This window comes from Myxine glutinosa, chromosome 13, assembly GCF_964187855.1.
Source record: "Myxine glutinosa chromosome 13, kmMyxGlut1.1, whole genome shotgun sequence".
Taxonomy (NCBI): Eukaryota; Metazoa; Chordata; class Myxini; order Myxiniformes; family Myxinidae; genus Myxine; species Myxine glutinosa.
This window is the reverse complement of record NC_136273.1, coordinates 85034277-85054171: the sequence shown is the minus strand read 5'-3', so window position 1 is coordinate 85054171 and position 19895 is coordinate 85034277. Positions and strand designations below refer to the sequence as shown.

Sequence of the window (19895 nt, the reverse complement as noted above, 5' to 3'; positions counted from 1 at the left end):
TGGAGGTGAGTGTGCGAACATTCCTTATTTCGAAACTTTAAACCCAATTTAAAGAACCTGCTTTATTGTTAAATCACGTCATTTGCCGAAGGCAATATTGGTGACACCTGCTAATTACAAGCGTGTGACATACTCAAGAGCCTGTAGGAGGGCGTCTATTTATTACATACTCAAATATGGTACACATTTGCGGACCCCACCTCCGTCCCCTCCTGCCCTGTATGGTATACAAATGCTTCTCCCATTTCCATACAAAAACTCTCCCATTTCTATACTAATATGTAAGGTATACAAAAACTCGCTCTCCCATTTCCTCCCAACAATGAGCATGTAATAAATAGATGTCCAAGAAAAAAATACAAGAACCATCATTAGGACGGTCCAGTTTCATATGGTAAAAATTAAAAGTCAAAATTCCTGTTGGCTGAATGTGCCCCTTGTTCCACAACATCAGATGACCACAACCCAAAAAATAGTGATATCGGAGCTAATTTGGAGGTCACGCAGGTTATCGTTTTTTATACAATCTTTTTTTTCTTCGAATTTGGATCGTGAGCATTGTTCATGTGATTGTGGTCAGTGTTTTAGCCTTGTGTCAAAAGTTAACGACCGATTTGCTTCAGACAAAGCTAAAATGTACAAATAAGCATGGCTGTTGCATAAGGCAACATCTTTCAACAGATAGTTCATTTCATTAAAAAGGTTAACTTATGAGACGACCTCTAAATGTTACTAAAATAAGCTGAAATTTGGCACAAATAGTTATTGGGTGATACCTAATAGTGGTGACCACAGCAAACATTAAAATTCGTATATATATATTTTTTCTTGTATTCAGAGTCGAGGCTCGTGAAAGAGCTAACATTTATGAAACAAACAAATCAAACAAACAAGCAAACAAAGTATATAAAAACGGGGAGCGGTCGACAAGATTGGGAGAGAAGGGGAGGAAGCACACAAACACAACAAACATTTTTGGACCACCCTGGTAATCATTAAATGCTTCGTCAGTTCATTAAAAAGGTTAACTTATGGCGCGACCTCTAAATGTTACTAAAATAAGCTAAAATTTGGCACAAATAGTTATTGGGTGATACCTAATAGTGGTGACTACAGCCAAGAATAAAATTCGGAATTTCATTTTTGGACCACCCTGGTAATCATTAAATGCTTCGTCAGTTCATTAAAAAGGTTAACTTATGGCACGACCTCTAAATGTTACTAAAATAAGCTAAAATTTGTCACAAATAGTTATTGGGTGATACCTAATAGTGGTGACCACAGCAAAGATTAAAATTCGGAATTTCATTTTTGGACCACCCTAGTAATCATTAAATGTTTCGTCAGTTCATTAAAAAGGTTAACTTATGGCGCGACCTCTAAATGTTACTAAAATAAGCTAAAATTTGGCACAAATAGTTATTGGGTGATGCCTAATAGTGGTGACCACAGCAAAGATTAAAATTCGGAATTTCATTTTTGGACCACCCTGGTAATCATTAAATGCTTCATCAGTTCATAAAAAAGGTTAACTTATGGCACGACCTCTAAATGTTACTAAAATAAGCTAAAATTTGGCACAAATAGTTATTGGGTGATTGTTACATATTTATGTGAATGTATGTGAATTACCATTCGGGTCTTTGCTTATCAATGTGTAGTAGATTAAAGGTTGTTGTGGTTGGAGGGTCAGGAGCCCTTCTGAAAAAGAGACCGGAAACGGAAGAGGAAAAGACACGAGGAAGAAAAGCGACGAGGATTCTTCTTCCTCGCCCCGCTCCGACGAAAGGTGGGATCGACCTTGCGCGGTGTGGAAAAGCGGCGTTCCGAAGCCCATCTGGCGAGAGGAGTTACCGGGACGTGTACCTACCCGGTGGAGACGTCAAGTTGACGTGGGGCCGTGCACCGACCCCGCTTCTGGCACCGTTCGCGGCACCGTCTAAAAAGACGCGTACGGGTCGCACGTTGGGGCCTAACACGCGTTGCAAGCGGCGTGGGGCTTTTGCTTGCTTTACCGTACCCGCTTCGCGTGGCCACGAGGGGCTGCAGCCGTGGTGCCTGGTACGATACCTGCCCGGTGGAAACACGTCCACCCGGGGTTCGTTCAACCGCCCGAGTGCGGCGACGCCGACCATCATCTTGGTCAGGAGGGGCCCAGAGACATTGTGAGGGGCAGAGACCAAAAGGGGGTCGTGAGTACAAAAGGGGACACACATATATAAGATGGCCATCTTAAACCTCTAGGGGATTGATTGATTGTTGAGTGTGAATTGTGGATGGTGGATTGCTCGGGGAATATACCCTTGATTGTATCATTGAAATTGTTTGGTATCATTACCCTTGAAATATATCATTGAACATCAGTTTTCTCTTGGGTGGAATTCATAGGGATTGTGTTGCGAAAGCGCATATATACTACTACTTTCTGGCGAAGTTCCGCTCACGGTCCGGGGGTCACCGAGACCAGGTAGTCACCGAGGGGACCACGTAACAGAATTGGGGGCTCGTCCAAATTACGATTTGCGGATTCGCAATTGGGTCTACGTCCGGGATCTAAAATTGTATAAAATAATAAAATAATATTTTTATTAATTAAAATTTATTAATTAAGTATTAATTGGAAAGTTTTTGGGGAAATTGGGGTAAAGTCTTGGGTGAAGGTTAACAGGTGTTAACGATAGTCACCATGGCGTTTGTGGCACAGAACTTTGCGGTAACACCGAGTGAGGCATAGTTCCGAGCGTTACTAAAGTCGGACCTCTTGAAATTGGCCAAACATTTTAACTTGGAGGTCCGAACTAATTTGAGGAAGGCAGAGTTGCAGGCCACGGTGATACAATCTATGGTGGGATTAGGAACATGGGACGAGTTAGCCTGGGAGTGGCTACCCGAAGAACCAGAAGACGTTGAGCTCCGGAAACTGGAGTTGCAATTACGGAGCCAGGAACGGATCAAAGAAGAAGAAAGGAAAGCAGAAAAGGAAAGAGCAGAAGAAGAAAGGAAAGCAGAAAAGGAAAGAGCAGAAGAAGAAAGGAAAGCAGAAAAGGAAAGAGCAGAAGAAGAAAGGAAAGCAGAAAAGGAAAGATCAGAAGAGGAAAGGAAAGCAGAAGAGAGGAGAGAAGAGAAACAAGCAGAGGAAAGGAGAGTGGAACGAGAACTCCAGGAAAGGTTAAAAGAAGAAGAAAGGAAAGCAGAAGAGAGGAGAGAAGAGAAACAAGCAGAGGAGAGGAGAGCTGCAAGGGAACTCGAAGCAGAGGAGAGAAAAGCAGAAAGGGAATTAAAGGAACGTGACATGGAGCTTCGGCAGGAAATTAAATTCAAGGAGCTGGAGTTAATGAGAGAACGGGGAGAGGCACCACCCTTGCTGACGGGGTCGACACCTAACCAGAAAACCTGGGATGTGGGCAGACATGTGAGGCTGGTTCCACCGTTCAGTGAAAAGGAAGTCGCGAAATTTTTTCCACACTTTGAGAAAGTGGCTCGACAATTAAACTGGCCGGAGGAGGCCTGGACCATACTCGTGCAAAGTGTGCTGGTGGGAAAAGCTCAAGAGATTTATTCGGCGCTACCAATGGACCAATGTGCAGATTATGAGGTACTGAAGAAGCACATCCTCAAAGCCTATGAGTTGGTTCCGGAAGCGTACAGGCAAAAATTCAGGAATGCCAGGAAGAGGGAGAGTGAGACCCATGTGGAGTTTGCCAGAGTGAAAGAAAACATGTTTGATCGGTGGTGTGAGTCAAAAGGAGTCGGGAAAGACTTCGAAACATTGCGTGACTTGATCCTGGTGGAGGAATTTCAGCAGTGTGTCCACGAGGACATCAAAGTGTACCTGCAGGAAAAGAAAGTACCAAAGTTGTGGGACGCAGCCACCATGGCAGATGATTATGCTTTAACCCACCGAATAGGGGTCCACGAACCTAACTCCTCGCCTAGATCTCCGCAGGGGAGGTGGGGAACAGCAGGTGCGGAGAACGACAATACATGGCGGCGGCCTCGAGAGGAGTATGGGGACAACGCGGATACCCCACCTGTTCGAAATCAGAGGGATGCGGGCCCAAGACAAACTTATATTTCGGGGGGCCCGAGGCAGACCACGAGTTTTTCCTCCGGGCCTACTTGCGCTTTTTGCAAGAAACCTGGACACTTGATGTCCAGTTGTTACCGCATGAAAAGGGAAGACCCGGAGCGGAGTCCGACTATTACGACTCCAAATGCAATGGCCATTGTGAGAAATCGCCATCAAAAGGGTTACCAACCATTTATCTCAGAGGGGTTTGTGTCACTGGATGGAGCCTCGACTAACCGGAGACCGGTTAGGATATTGAGGGACACAGGAGCACATCAATCTTTAATGCTTGAAGGCATTTTGCCATGGTCCGAGGAGACGGCAACGGGGGATAGTGTTCGTTTACAGGGGATCGGGGGCGGTGTTAGTGCTCCACTTCATGTCATCCATTTGGAGTCCGATTTGGTGTCAGGACCGGTCACCGTCGGTTTACAAGCCACGCTTCCTGTAGAGGGTGTATCTGTGGTTATCGGGAATGATTTGGCCGGGGGTCAAGTTTATGGTAACCTGAGGGTTGGTAAAGAGCCCAGCAGGGAAAATAACACCACACCAGCTCGGGAGGGCGACAAAAGTACCAAGTTATTTGTAGGGGGATTGAACGTCAAAACAGAGGAAGAAGTTCTGACCTCTGTCTTCAACAGATATGGGCTGCTGGTGGAAGTGCGGTTGGTAAGAGACAGGGAAACGCAACAGTCAAGAGGGTTCGGCTTTGTCACGTTTGCAAGCACAAAAGACGCCAGAGAGGCAGAGAAGAATTGGAATGGCAAGGATTTGGAGGGTCGGACCATAACAGTAGGGAAGGCATTTCGTAGGCGGCGAGAGGTCTACAGGAGAGGACAACGGGGCGGTAGTTTTGGTGGTGGCCGCAATCAATATTATTATGGAGGCTCCCTGAGTTACGGCAGCTCCCGAAGGAAGGATTGTCAAAGTAGTGGCCGAGAAGGAGACCGCTATTCATGGGACTACAGGGACAAGCGGTCCCACCATAATTATTAGGGAAGTTCGGAGAAGTTGAAGCACTGAAGGCGGCGGAGCCGCCGAGCCAAGATTCCTACACGGATTAACCGTGAACGCCGTTCCTAAAGGCGTCCATGTAGTGAACTTTCATGCACGGACTAACCGTGAACTCCACGTTCCTCAAGGCGCCCATGTAGAGAACTTTCCTGCACGGACTAACCGTGAACTCCACGTTCCTAAAGGCATCCATGTAGTGAATACTCGGCTTGGCCTCCCGGAAAAAGTGCTATCGAGTTGCTTAACTTTGGATCTTTGATCAACCCCTTAACCTTCATTCACAAGAAAATGACAGTCAAAGTCAGAGGGTCATGAGATGGAGTTTGGCTGGGCAGGAGTCCAAGGGGAAATTGAACATGTAAAGGGCAGGGACAATGTCGTGACTGGTGCTTTGTCCAGAGGGAATTACCTTTGAAAATCTCTGGGGGTTGTGTGAAATTTTGTTGCTTTATTGTTAAGTGATAACTGTGCCCGGGGGGAACTGATAATGTGGGGGGGATTGAGTTATCTGGTTTGTTTATCCAAATTGGCCGGCAAAGAAAGTTTTCGCTGGGTTCAAACTTTCTTTCTGGAAGGGGGGGAGTGTTACATATTTATGTGAATGTATGTGAATTACCATTCGGGTCTTTGCTTATCAATGTGTAGTAGATTAAGGGTTGTTGTGGTTGGAGGGTCAGGAGCCCTTCTGAAAAAGAGACCGGAAACGGAAGAGGAAAAGACACGAGGAAGAAAAGCGACGAGGATTCTTCTTCCTCGCCCCGCTCCGACGAAAGGTGGGATCGACCTTGCGCCGCGTGGAAAAGCGGCGTTCCGAAGCCCGTCTGGCGAGAGGAGTTACCGGGACGTGTACCTACCCGGTGGAGACGTCAAGTTGACGTGGGGCCGTGCACCGACCCCGCGTCTGGCACCGTTCGCGGCACCGCCTAAAAAGACGCATACGGGTCGCACGTTGGGGCCTAACACGCGTTGCAAGCGGCGTGGGGCTTTTGCTTGCTTTACCGTACCCGCTTCGCGTGGCCACGAGGGGCTGCAGCCGTGGTGCCTGGTACGATACCTGCCCGGTGGAAACACGTCCACCCGGGGTTCGTTCAACCGCCCGAGTGCGGCGACGCCGACCATCATCTTGGTCAGGAGGGGCCCAGAGACATTGTGAGGGGCAGAGACCAAAAGGGGGTCGTGAGTACAAAAGGGGACACACATATATAAGATGGCCATCTTAAACCTCTAGGGGATTGATTGATTGTTGAGTGTGAATTGTGGATGGTGGATTGCTCGGGGAATATACCCTTGATTGTATCATTGAAATTGTTTGGTATCATTACCCTTGAAATATATCATTGAACATCAGTTTTCTCTTGGGTGGAATTCATAGGGATTGTGTTGCGAAAGCGCATATATACTACTACTTTCTGGCGAAGTTCCGCTCACGGTCCGGGGGTCACCGAGACCAGGTAGTCACCGAGGGGACCACGTAACATGATGCCTAATAGTGGTGACTACAGCCAAGAATAAAATTCGGAATTTCATTTTTGGACCACCCTGGTAATCATTAAATGCTTCGTCAGTTCATTAAAAAGGTTAACTTATGGCGCGACCTCTAAATGTTACTAAAATAAGCTAAAATTTGGCACAAATAGTTATTGGGTGATGCCTAATAGTGGTGACTACAGCCAAGAATAAAATTCGGAATTTCATTTTTGGACCACCCTGGTAATCATTAAATGCTTCGTCAGTTCATTAAAAAGGTTAACTTATGGCGCGACCTCTAAATGTTACTAAAATAAGCTAAAATTTGGCACAAATAGTTATTGGGTGATGCCTAATAGTGGTGACTACAGCCAAGAATAAAATTCGGAATTTCATTTTTGGACCACCCTGGTAATCATTAAATGCTTTGTCAGTTCATTAAAAAGGTTAACTTATGGCGCGACCTCTAAATGTTACTAAAATAAGCTAAAATTTGGCACAAATAGTTATTGGGTGATGCCTAATAGTGGTGACTACAGCCAAGAATAAAATTCGGAATTTCATTTTTGGACCACCCTGGTAATCATTAAATGCTTTGTCAGTTCATTAAAAAGGTTAACTTATGGCGCGACCTCTAAATGTTACTAAAATAAGCTAAAATTTGGCACAAATAGTTATTGGGTGATACCTAATATGGGTGACTACAGCCAAGAATAAAATTCGGAATTTCATTTTTGGACCACCTGGTAATCATTAAATGCTTCGTCAGTTCATTAAAAAGGTTAACTTATGGCGTGACCTCTAAATGTTACTAAAATAAGCTAAAATTTGGCACAAATAGTTATTGGGTGATGCCTAATAGTGGTGACCACAGCAAAGATTAAAATTCGGAATTTCATTTTTGGACCACCCCCTGGTAATCATTAAATGCTTCATCAGTTCATTAAAAAGGTTAACTTATGGCACGACCTCTAAATGTTACTAAAATAAGCTAAAATTTGGCACAAATAGTTATTGGGTGATGCCTCATAGTGGTGACTTCAGCCAAGAATAAAATTCGGAATTTCATTTTTGGACCACCCTGGTAATCATTAAATGCTTTGTCAGTTCATTAAAAAGGTTAACTTATGGCGCGACCTCTAAATGTTACTAAAATAAGCTAAAATTTGGCACAAATAGTTATTGGGTGATACCTAATATGGGTGACTACAGCCAAGAATAAAATTCGGAATTTCATTTTTGGACCACCTGGTAATCATTAAATGCTTCGTCAGTTCATTAAAAAGGTTAACTTATGGCGTGACCTCTAAATGTTACTAAAATAAGCTAAAATTTGGCACAAATAGTTATTGGGTGATACCTAATAGTGGTGACCACAGCAAAGATTAAAATTCGGAATTTCATTTTTGGACCACCCGAGTAATCATTAAATGTTTCGTCAGTTCATTAAAAAGGTTAACTTATGGCGCGACCTCTAAATGTTACTAAAATAAGCTAAAATTTGGCACAAATAGTTATTCGGTGATGCCTAATAGTGGTGACTACAGCCAAGAATAAAATTCGGAATTTAATTTTTGGACCACCCTGGTAATCATTAAATGCTTCGTCAGTTCATTAAAAAGGTTAACTTATGGCGCGACCTATAAATGTTACTAAAATAAGCTAAAATTTGGCACAAATAGTTATTGGGTGATGCCTAATAGTGGTGACTACAGCCAAGAATAAAATTCGGAATTTCATTTTTGGACCACCCTGGTAATCATTAAATGCTTCGTCCGTTCATTAAAAAGGTTAACTTATGGCGCGACCTCTAAATGTTACTAAAATAAGCTAAAATTTGGCACAAATAGTTATTGGGTGATGCCTAATAGTGGTGACTACAGCCAAGAATAAAATTCGGAATTTCATTTTTGGACCACCCTGGTAATCATTAAATGCTTTGTCAGTTCATTAAAAAGGTTAACTTATGGCGCGACCTCTAAATGTTACTAAAATAAGCTAAAATTTGGCACAAATAGTTATTGGGTGATGCCTAATAGTGGTGACTACAGCCAAGAATAAAATTCGGAATTTCATTTTTGGACCACCCTGGTAATCATTAAATGCTTTGTCAGTTCATTAAAAAGGTTAACTTATGGCGCGACCTCTAAATGTTACTAAAATAAGCTAAAATTTGGCACAAATAGTTATTGGGTGATACCTAATATGGGTGACTACAGCCAAGAATAAAATTCGGAATTTCATTTTTGGACCACCTGGTAATCATTAAATGCTTCGTCAGTTCATTAAAAAGGTTAACTTATGGCGTGACCTCTAAATGTTACTAAAATAAGCTAAAATTTGGCACAAATAGTTATTGGGTGATGCCTAATAGTGGTGACCACAGCAAAGTTTAAAATTCGGAATTTCATTTTTGGACCACCCTGGTAATTATTAAATGCTTCATCAGTTCATTAAAAAGGTTAACTTATGGCACGACCTCTAAATGTTACTAAAATAAGCTAAAATTTGGCACAAATAGTTATTGGGTGATGCCTCATAGTGGTGACTTCAGCCAAGAATAAAATTCGGAATTTCATTTTTGGACCACCCTGGTAATCATTAAATGCTTTGTCAGTTCATTAAAAAGGTTAACTTATGGCGCGACCTCTAAATGTTACTAAAATAAGCTAAAATTTGGCACAAATAGTTATTGGGTGATACCTAATATGGGTGACTACAGCCAAGAATAAAATTCGGAATTTCATTTTTGGACCACCCTGGTAATCATTAAATGCTTCGTCAGTTCATTAAAAAGGTTAACTTATGGCGCGACCTCTAAATGTTACTAAAATAAGCTAAAATTTGGCACAAATAGTTATTCGGTGATGCCTAATAGTGGTGACTACAGCCAAGAATAAAATTCGGAATTTAATTTTTGGACCACCCTGGTAATCATTAAATGCTTCGTCAGTTCATTAAAAAGGTTAACTTATGGCGCGACCTCTAAATGTTACTAAAATAAGCTAAAATTTGGCACAAATAGTTATTGGGTGATGCCTAATAGTGGTGACTACAGCCAAGAATAAAATTCGGAATTTCATTTTTGGACCACCCTGGTAATCATTAAATGCTTCGTCAGTTCATTAAAAAGGTTAACTTATGGCACGACCTCTAAATGTTACTAAAATAAGCTAAAATTTGTCACAAATAGTTATTGGGTGATGCCTAATAGTGGTGACTACAGCCAAGAATAAAATTCGGAATTTCATTTTTGCACCACCCTAGTAATCATTAAATGCTTCGTCAGTTCATTAAAAAGGTTAACTTATGGCACGACCTCTAAATGTTACTAAAATAAGCTAAAATTTGTCACAAATAGTTATTGGGTGATGCCTAATAGTGGTGACTACAGCCAAGAATAAAATTCGGAATTTCATTTTTGCACCACCCTAGTAATCATTAAATGCTTCGTCAGTTCATTAAAAAGGTTAACTTATGGCACGACCACTAAATGTTACTAAAATTTGGCACAAATAGTTATTGGGTGATACCTAATATGGGTGACTACAGTAAAGATTAAAATTCGGAATTTCATTTTTGGACCACCCTGGTAATCATTAAATGCTTCATCAGTTCATTAAAAAGGTTAACTTATGGCGCGACCTCTAAATGTTACTAAAATAAGCTAAAATTTGGCACAAATAGTTATTGGGTGATACCTAATATGGGTGACTACAGTAAAGATTAAAATTCGGAATTTCATTTTTGGACCACCGTAGTAATCATTAAATGCTTCATCAGTTCTTTAAAAAGGTTAACTTATGGCGCGACCTCTAAATGTTACTAAAATAAGCTAAAATTTGGCACAAATAGTTATTGGGTGATGCCTAATAGTGGTGACTACAGCCAAGAATAAAATTCGGAATTTAATTTTTGGACCACCCTGGTAATCATTAAATGCTTCGTCAGTTCATTAAAAAGGTTAACTTATGGCGCGACCTCTAAATGTTACTAAAATAAGCTAAAATTTGTCACAAATAGTTATTGGGTGATACCTAATAGTGGTGACCACAGCCAAGAATAAAATTCGGAATTTCATTTTTGGACCACCCTGGTAATCATTAAATGCTTCGTCAGTTCATTAAAAAGGTTAACTTATGGCGCGACCTCTAAATGTTACTAAAATAAGCTAAAATTTGTCACAAATAGTTATTGGGTGATGCCTAATAGTGGTGACTACAGCCAAGAATAAAATTCGGAATTTCATTTTTGCACCACCCTAGTAATCATTAAATGCTTCGTCAGTTCATTAAAAAGGTTAACTTATGGCACGACCTCTAAATGTTACTAAAATAAGCTAAAATTTGTCACAAATAGTTATTGGGTGATGCCTAATAGTGGTGACTACAGCCAAGAATAAAATTCGGAATTTCATTTTTGCACCACCCTAGTAATCATTAAATGCTTCGTCAGTTCATTAAAAAGGTTAACTTATGGCACGACCACTAAATGTTACTAAAATTTGGCACAAATAGTTATTGGGTGATGCCTAATAGTGGTGACTACAGCCAAGAATAAAATTCGGAATTTCATTTTTGCACCACCCTAGTAATCATTAAATGCTTCGTCAGTTCATTAAAAAGGTTAACTTATGGCACGACCACTAAATGTTACTAAAATTTGGCACAAATAGTTATTGGGTGATACCTAATATGGGTGACTACAGTAAAGATTAAAATTCGGAATTTCATTTTTGGACCACCCTGGTAATCATTAAATGCTTCATCAGCTCATTAAAAAGGTTAACTTATGGCACGACCTCTAAATGTTACTAAAATAAGCTAAAAGTTGGCACAAATAGTTATTGGGTGATACACAATAGTGGTGACTACAGCCAAGAATCAAATTCGGAATTTCATTTTTGGACCACCATGGTAATCATTAAATGCCCCGCAGCACTCACGAATGGCCTAATGCCAACTTGTCACCACAGCTGGAGAACAATCATCATTGTATTGCATTTCAACACAAGGACAAGGAACACACGTCCCTCACTCTTGATAGACACCACTCCCCAGAACTTGAATTTGCTCTCCAGCCTTAAGCAGATCATCACCATCGGCCCAACACAAGCGCTTTACTGGCTCAACGATACATGTATGTCTTCCCAAATGATTTGAAGGGTCTTTTTAAACAGCACCGCTCATCTACATCATGTGATCCATTCCCCTCGTGAGTGGCAACAACATTTGAGCAAACCAATGTGCAGAAGAACTTGCATTGGGCATGGCGATCTCACTGGCTGTCAACTCGCCCAGCATTCATTATCCCCACATTGCAAATAAATCAGTTCGAGGGAATTGGGGTGATAATGAAGGAGAAAAACGGAAACATGAGCAAGATGGTCCTTCGTGTCCGATTGGCTGACTTGCTAAGCTGGCGCATGCTAATTATAGGCCCATCTGTACAGCACAGCACAGGGTTTAAAGGAGCTCAGGAAAAGCCCTGGTACCACCAGCTCCTGCCAGTCCTGATATTAGGCCTCAGGCATTGAAAATCCACCACCGGTCTGTCTCTTTGCTTATTCTTGGCTCAGTGGATGATTGCATCTGCAACCGTTAATTATTGTATCCATCAAAGAATGCAACGAGGTTAATAAGAGCTCCAGCGTTTTATTTCTGTCTCTTTTGTTATTTGGATTCCTTTTTTTTATGGCCCGCACTGTTTGCGCATATATTTGTGTCTTCGAGTATCCTCGTGTCTCCGGGTTAATGAGCATCTTGATTTTCCTGCCAGCCCCAGTTCGTCCCTCTGTCTCTCAGACATTACAAAGGCAGCTATTCTCAGAGCAATCCATCCTGGGAGCGTTAAGCCGGCTATCTCATGTCAGCTCTAATCTCCTTTGTTCCAAGTCTGAAGGTGGAATGACGACCTCTCATGGGAGGGGGATAAACATTCCAATTTCCTTTTGATACCACTCCAAACACTGTCGGAGTTCATTATTTTTGTCGTTTAATCCAGGGCACCTTCGTAATTCCTTTGACAGGTTGTCCGTGTGGGTGATGCGATGCAGCAACAATGGTTTCGCTGGAGGTGTATGGTCCAAACCGAGCTTGGTCCACTGTTTCTATTCATTTTCTCAACTCAAAGCTTCATAAACGACAAAGAAATTCAGGCAAAACTCTAAAATTGATTGAGCCTACTCTGGATTACATTCCCGAACAGGAGATAAATTGTCAGATTGGAGCTTCGCACAAATGTGAAGGTCATATCTCTCAGACGGACTTTAAGCCGGGAGCCCCATCTGCTCGCATTGGTTTGTAGACATTAACGATCACAGGGTGTCCTTCGGCAAAGAACAGACGAGCTATCACAGGGAACCATGAGAAACTTGAGACTTCATAGAACACCTTACCCCACACAGTCGGGGAGAGAGAGAGAGAGAGAGAGAGAGAGAGAGAGAGAGAGAGAGAGAGAGAGAGACCGAGAGAGGCCGAGAGAGAGACAGAGACACAGAGAGACAGAGAGACAGAGAGAGACAGAGAGAGACAAAGAGAGACAAAGAGAGACAAAGAGAGACAGACCGAGACAGAGAGATACAGAGAGAGATACAGAGAGAGATACAGAGACAGAGAGAGACACAGAGACAGAGAGAGATACAGAGACACAGAGAGAGACAGAGAGAGAGAGACAGAGAGAGAGAGACAGAGAGAGAGACAGAGACAGAGACAGAGAGAGAGACAGAGAGAGAGAGAGAGAGAGAGAGAGAGAGAGAGAGAGAGAGAGAGAGAGAGAGAGAGAGAGAGAGACCGAGACAGAGAGAGATACAGAGAGAGATACAGAGACAGAGAGAGATACAGAGACAGAGAGAGATACAGAGACAGAGAGAGATACAGAGACAGAGAGAGATACAGAGACAGAGAGACAGAGAGAGAGATACAGAGAGAGAGAGAGAGAGAGAGAGAGAGATACAGAGAGAGAGAGAGAGACAGAGAGAGAGAGAGAGAGAGAGAGAGAGAGACAGAGAGAGAGAGAGACAGAGAGACAGAGAGACAGAGAGAGAGAGAGAGAGAGAGAGAGATACGGAGAGGGAGATGGAGACGGAGACGGAGAGGGAGACGGAGACGGAGACGGAGAGAGAGAGAGAGAGAGAGAGAGAGAGAGAGAGAGAGAGAGAGAGAGAGAGAGAGACTGACTGTTTCTTCCTTTTATTACAAGAGTGAAAAAAATCAGTTATGTACAGTCACAAAGAAACAAAACACAATAAAATGGTCTCAAGGAAAAGTTATTATCAAATCATCATCATCAAGTGTGCATATGACATCATTAAAAACCCATTTTTCTTTAAAACATGTTAAATTCTTGTTCATTTAAAAAAACCGGTACTCTCGTTTTAGTCTTGCACTTACAAGAGCCTTAAAGGTGAGCAGTACATCATATGACGAGTCAGAAGCGTTTCCCATTTTTTTCTTCCTGGATTTGTATATTGCAAACTTGGCCTGACCAATTAAAAAGTTCATTAAAACCACATTCCTAAGGGAAGACGGTCCTAAAACACCATAAATAAAAACATTGTGATTGAAGAGGGAACCGAGCTTCACAAAGCGTTCCTGAAGGAATGTAAAAAGAGGTTGCAATCGTTCACACTCAAGGTATATATGCGGTAAGGTTTCAATGGATGCACAGAAAGGGCATAGATTAGAGTTAGCAGTAGAAAACCGGTTCAGTAAAACATTATAAGGTAAAATCCAGTGTACAAGTTTCCATTGAATATCTCCAACATACTTTGGAGTAGGCAAGAGATAAAAACTCCGCCAGTTGGGGCAATTGGGGGATATTGGGGGTAAAAAATCCCGCCATCGAAGCCTCGGGTGCTCAGAAAATGTTTTTGCGTATAAAAATTTAACGTACGCGTTGTACAAAGTTTTCTTTGGAAAGGCGGGAAGGGATAATGCAGTATCATCAGGGCTGTTCAGGCCAGGGGACAGATTAAGTGGCGGGCTGAAGACCAGGAGTTTGGGGAAGTCACCCGTTGTTTCCTCAGTGGAAGGGCCAAGTTCCTCGCAGGTATTACGATACGTTGTGGATATCCCTTGAAGGAACCGAGAGATGATCCTGACAGATTTTATTCCGGTTTTTTGTGCCACAGCGGCAGCACTCAACCAGCAGCTCCCAGACTCTGTCATGAGGTCTTTCACTCACAGCAGCTTGGCATCAACAAAACGTTGAACGAGTCCCCTATTATTCAAGCTGTTTTCCAGGAAGGGGTTGTAGCATAGGGGCTCATTCAACAACATTTCCATGTTGTATGTTGCCATTTCACGGGAAAAGGACAGGGCTTGCCAGGCATTCATCACCCCTTGGTAAAAGGTGGGCAGCAAGGATGAATCGATTTGATGAGGGTTCATCAAGAAAAGTTATCGGCAGTAGCCCAGCTTGCATGTAAGCTGTAATATGCAGTTAGCCAGAGGCCTCCAGAGTAGGTCTTCATCTCCATATACAAGTTGGCGCACGATATGAAGCCGGAAGACCATAATCCGGCTGCGGATATCAATAAGACCTTGGCCACCTTCAGTGAGTGGTAAGTATGCCACGGGGGGTTGGAGCCAGTGTTTCCCGCTCCAGAAAAAGTCGACAATGCTCTTTTGCAGTGTAATAAGAAGGCTCCCAGGCGGTTGTAGGCATATCATCTTATGCCATAGCATAGAGGCGACAAGATTGTTAATGACGAGAGTTCTTCCGCGGTACGAAAGTTGAGAAAGAAGTCCTTTCCAACGGGCCAGTTTTGCCATTACCTTGTCCGGTAACCCCACCCAGTTCTGCTGCTCAAAGGTGTTGTCTCCTAGGAAAATACCGAGGTATTTGATGCCACTTTTCTGCCAGTTCACTCCTCCTGGTAGGACAATTGGCGGGCAATCTCCAGGTCCTATCCAAAGGGCTTCACTCTTCTTCCAGTTTACCTGGCCTGAACAAGCCTGACAATATGTCTTTAGTGCCTGAGCCACCGCAGTGACGTCAGCACTATTTTTTATATAAATACAGACATCATCTGCATAGGCAGACTCTTTTAGCGGTGTGGTAAGAATTGATCCAGTGAAGCCAGAAATGTGCGTACGTAATTGGAGCAGAAGAGGTTCGATGGCAAGAGAGTATAAAAGTCCAGATAGCGGGCAACCTTGCTGTACTCCCCGTTGTACAGCAATGGGGCTACACAATACTTGATTAATTTTAAGAACACTGGATATATTACAATACAAAAGTTTAACGTACGAGATAAAAATAGGCCCAAACCCAAAATTCTCCAAAACTCTAAAAAGGTACATGTGGTCAATACAGTCAAAGGCTTTTCCTTGGTCAATGAAAAACAGGCCAACATTCGTATTAAAAATGTTACAAAACCGAATGGTATCACGGATAAGAAAGACATTATTAAAAATAGTACGTCCAGGAATACAAAAGGATTGATGTTCTCCTATTAGTACATTCATAAAAGGTTTCATTCGATTAGACAAGGCTTTGGCTAAAATTTTATAATCCGTACATAAAACAGAAATAGGACGCCAGTTCTCTATAAGCTGAGTGTCCGCTTTCTTAGGAATTAAGGTGGTGACTGCTCTCCGGCAACTCTACGGCAGTTGTCCGTCCTCTAAACATTCATTCAATACCCGCAGTAGGTGAGGTCCAATGGCGTCCCAAAAAACCTGGAAAAATTCACTAGTCAGCCCATCCAGTCCAGGGCTTTATCAGGTTCCAAGGCCTTCAAGGCAGCGGTGAGCTCAGGTAACCTAAGAGGATCCTCCAACTGCTGCTTCTGATCCTCCGCCAATGTTGGAAGGTTAGAAACAAGTTCAGATATTGCATCCTGGTTAATGTCATGCCGCATAAACCGTTGTTTAAAATGTTTCCGGGCACATTCCCTGATTCTGCCATCTTCATAAAGGAGTTCCCCATCATGGAGCAAGCGTGTAATCATTGACGAAGAGGCCCCCCTTTTAAGGCTGAAGAAGCTTTTGGTTGGAGCATCAAGGTCGTGTATGTACCTCATCTTCAGGCGCAACAAGGCATTTTGTGCTCGCCTTTCAGATATGGAATTCAGTAAGGCCGTTTTTCCATGAATTTGCTGCCTCATTTCCTGGTAGCTCACACTTGCAGTTCCTTGGAGCTGTTCCTGTAATTCCAGGATTTCATCTTTAAGTAGGGTTGTGGTTTTTCTTTCCTCTTTAACACCATATGCACGATATTGTTGGCAGAACAGTCTGATGTGCGTTTTGGCATTATCCTACCATTGTCTGAGGTTTGAGAAATTCCCTTGGGAGGCAACTAGGATATTCCAAATTTCCGGAAAAATGTCCTTAAAGGTACTATCATCATGTAAATCGTTATTAAATTTCCAAAAAGCACTCTTGTGTTTCGGGCAGGGGGCAGAAATTTTGAGAAATGTTGCGCTGTGGTCCGAGAATCCTGATGGGCAAATTTGGGATGACAGAACGAGGTGTTCAAGTGGAGGATTAATATAAAACTTGACCAAGCGAGCAAGTACAATATTATTCTGAATGCATCGACACCATGTGTATTGCCTGATTGATGGGTGCTGTACCCGCCATATATCTGTTAAATTCATTTGTTTTAAAAATTGGGTGAGGGGGATTGTGGAGGCAGGATGGGGTTCTGCACTGTTCCTGTCTAGTTGGGGTTGGAGGGTGCAATTAAAATCTCCACCAATACAAACGTGATTGTCTTGGGTTTTTAGGGCGTTTTGGCTGTCGAGGGACGTTAGGTGTGTCCCAAGGGCATTAAAAAAACTCGCCGAGCTACAGGCGTGCTTGGGGCATAGATATTAAAAATAGTATAAAATTTTCCACAGTAGTGGAATTCTAGGGATGCTAGGGATCCCTTGTGTATTTCGTCGAATTTAAGCGATGAAGGCGAAAAGGAGGGGCTAATAATAATTATTGCGACACCGCCTTTGCGGGAGTCACCGTTACTAAAGAAGGACAGGCCGGGGAAGAGCCTACACCACTCTGCGACACAGCAGTCGTTGGCATGGGTCTCTTGTAAGAGGGCAATGTCAACTTTCTTCTGTAATAAAAGGTCCCTTACTTGAACTTTACGGACAGAGCTACATCCTCCGTTAATATTCAAGCTACAAATGGAAAAACTCATTACAAATACAAGGAGGAGTGACCACCACTCAATTTTTTGATAGCAGTTCATTCTTAGCTTTTTGTAAACACTTCTTTAACCGGTGACGTTGGGAGGAATTGAAATTAAAAACGTGGGGCCGTTTTACCATCAATCGAGCGGAATGTATAAAATCAGGTAGCTCCGGAAAAAAGGTTCCTATAACAACATTCCTTTTTCGGAATGTGCCCTTAAGAAACCTTTTTATCTCGGAGGGAGGGATTGGAGGGGTTTCTTCTTCCTTAAGGCTACCACATTCACTAACAGAGTCATCTATATCAGATGGCTCAGATGATCTGTCATACTGGTTTTCATCATTTAGTTCCTCACCGTCATCACATCCCTCCACATTATCGGATGGGGCATAGTCCATAGAGGGAGGGGATGGGGAGGGAGAGAAATGAGCCATCTTCAGGGGAGGGGGGGAAGGGGGGGGGGTACTAATTTTTGCGGTTCAACCATATCAGTTTCTAGGTCAGTAGACAAGGGGGAGGATTCATCCACATCTATGTCCTCCAATACAGAGAAACGATTTTCTGTGACGAGGGACAATGGGGCCGGGGGGGGGGTGGGGGGGGCTGTCGGTTTTCAGTTGTAGATTTTTTAAAGAGATGACCGTTTTCATCTGTTGTTTGCAAATGTCTTTTTCCTTTTGGGCAGACTAATTGAAACTCGTCCTGGTTAGTGGGAAGAGATTGCAGGGGTTTGCGGGGGGGGGGGGGGGGGGGGGGAGGGAGGACGTGATCATCGGGAGGGGATTTCCATCGGCTACCACGGCGAGAGAGATAGGATCAGTTATAGCAGGCAAAAAGCTGTGATTTGACGATGTCGCCTGGGGGGTGAGGTCTATCGTTGACAAGAGATGGCTGCAATTAGATCCTTCAGTAGAGGGAGGGGCCCCTGTTTCAAGGGGAGGGGAAGAGGGTACGGCGGGGGTACTTGGATCGGTGGTAGGAGGGTTTGGGTCGGTGGTAGACAGATTGGGATCAGTGGTGGTAATGCTTGGGTCGATGGTGGGAAGGTTCGGGTCGGTGGTGGGAGGGTTTGGGTCGGCGGCGGGAAGGCTTGGTTCGGTGGTGGGAAGGCTTGGTTCGGTGGTGGGAAGGCTTGGTTCGGTGGTGGGAAGGCTTGGTTCGGTGATGGAAGGGTTTGGGCCAGTGGTGGAAGGGTTTGGATCGGTGGTGGGGAGGTGGGGGGCTTGCTTATTCCCGGTTTGGAGGGGAGGTTGTACTTGTGGAGAATTCTCTTTTCAGGGGCAGTCATGCTTAACATGCCCAAATTGTCCGCAACCAAAACATTTTAGAACGTTGGTGGACACGTACACTGTATATTCATTCTGTTGATGTTTTAATTTTATTATAAGGTTTAAATCCTTCTGGGAATCTTTTACAATCATAAACACTTGCCGCCGGAATGAAACCACGTGCCTTAAATCGTTGTTCCGTGACCCGAAGGGAATCATAGATATATGATTACGAGACACGATGGTACCGTATCGGGACAATTCTTTAATTAGTACATCGTCGGATACAAATGGGGGGCAATTGGATATCACGACTTTTATCGCTGGGCTATCTAGTGGGGAAATCATAACAAATAAATCTGGATCGATTGTCAAACCCTGTTCGACAATTTGTGGGACACAATCCGCGTCGCACAAAAAAATAACGATCCGCTTGTTCATCCGCGAAGCGGCAACAACCTTGTTGATCCCGACAACACGGCCGGTTGCGAGGACAACGTCCTCGACACTAACCTCACGTTCTGGAGGTACACAAAAGAACCCGTGCTTACTAGACCGAGCGCCAGCGAAATTTGTTCAACCGGAAAGAGACAGAAGGTTTCATTACATGAGGTGGTTGATCGTCCATCATTGACTGAAGGTCGGGATTGCTGCCGGGTCATAGCCTGTACCTTAGGCCTACAGGTGACCTTTTCGGGTCACCAAAAATGCACTTATTCAACCCAACAGCGACAAGGAAACTAATTGCACCATGACATTTGGTAGGGACCGTAGTTCACCAAAAGTACCGTGACAGCAATTTTATACTGTACATTTTCGAGAACAGCAGCTTTTTTAATAGGTCACGTGACCACATTTATTCAACCCAAGAGCGACAAGCATCAAACTTGGTTCATATAATGCAATGGTTATTGCCAAACACGAAAATACCAATGACAG

General features: G+C 43.2%; 1 protein-coding gene across 1 annotated transcript in view; it reads right to left on the bottom strand.

Annotated features, from left to right (window-relative positions):
- The window catches only part of KCNB2 (potassium voltage-gated channel subfamily B member 2), an 81041-nt gene that overhangs the window by 2188 nt on the left and 58958 nt on the right, over positions 1-19895 (bottom strand). The gene's annotated exons all lie outside the window — the stretch shown is intronic.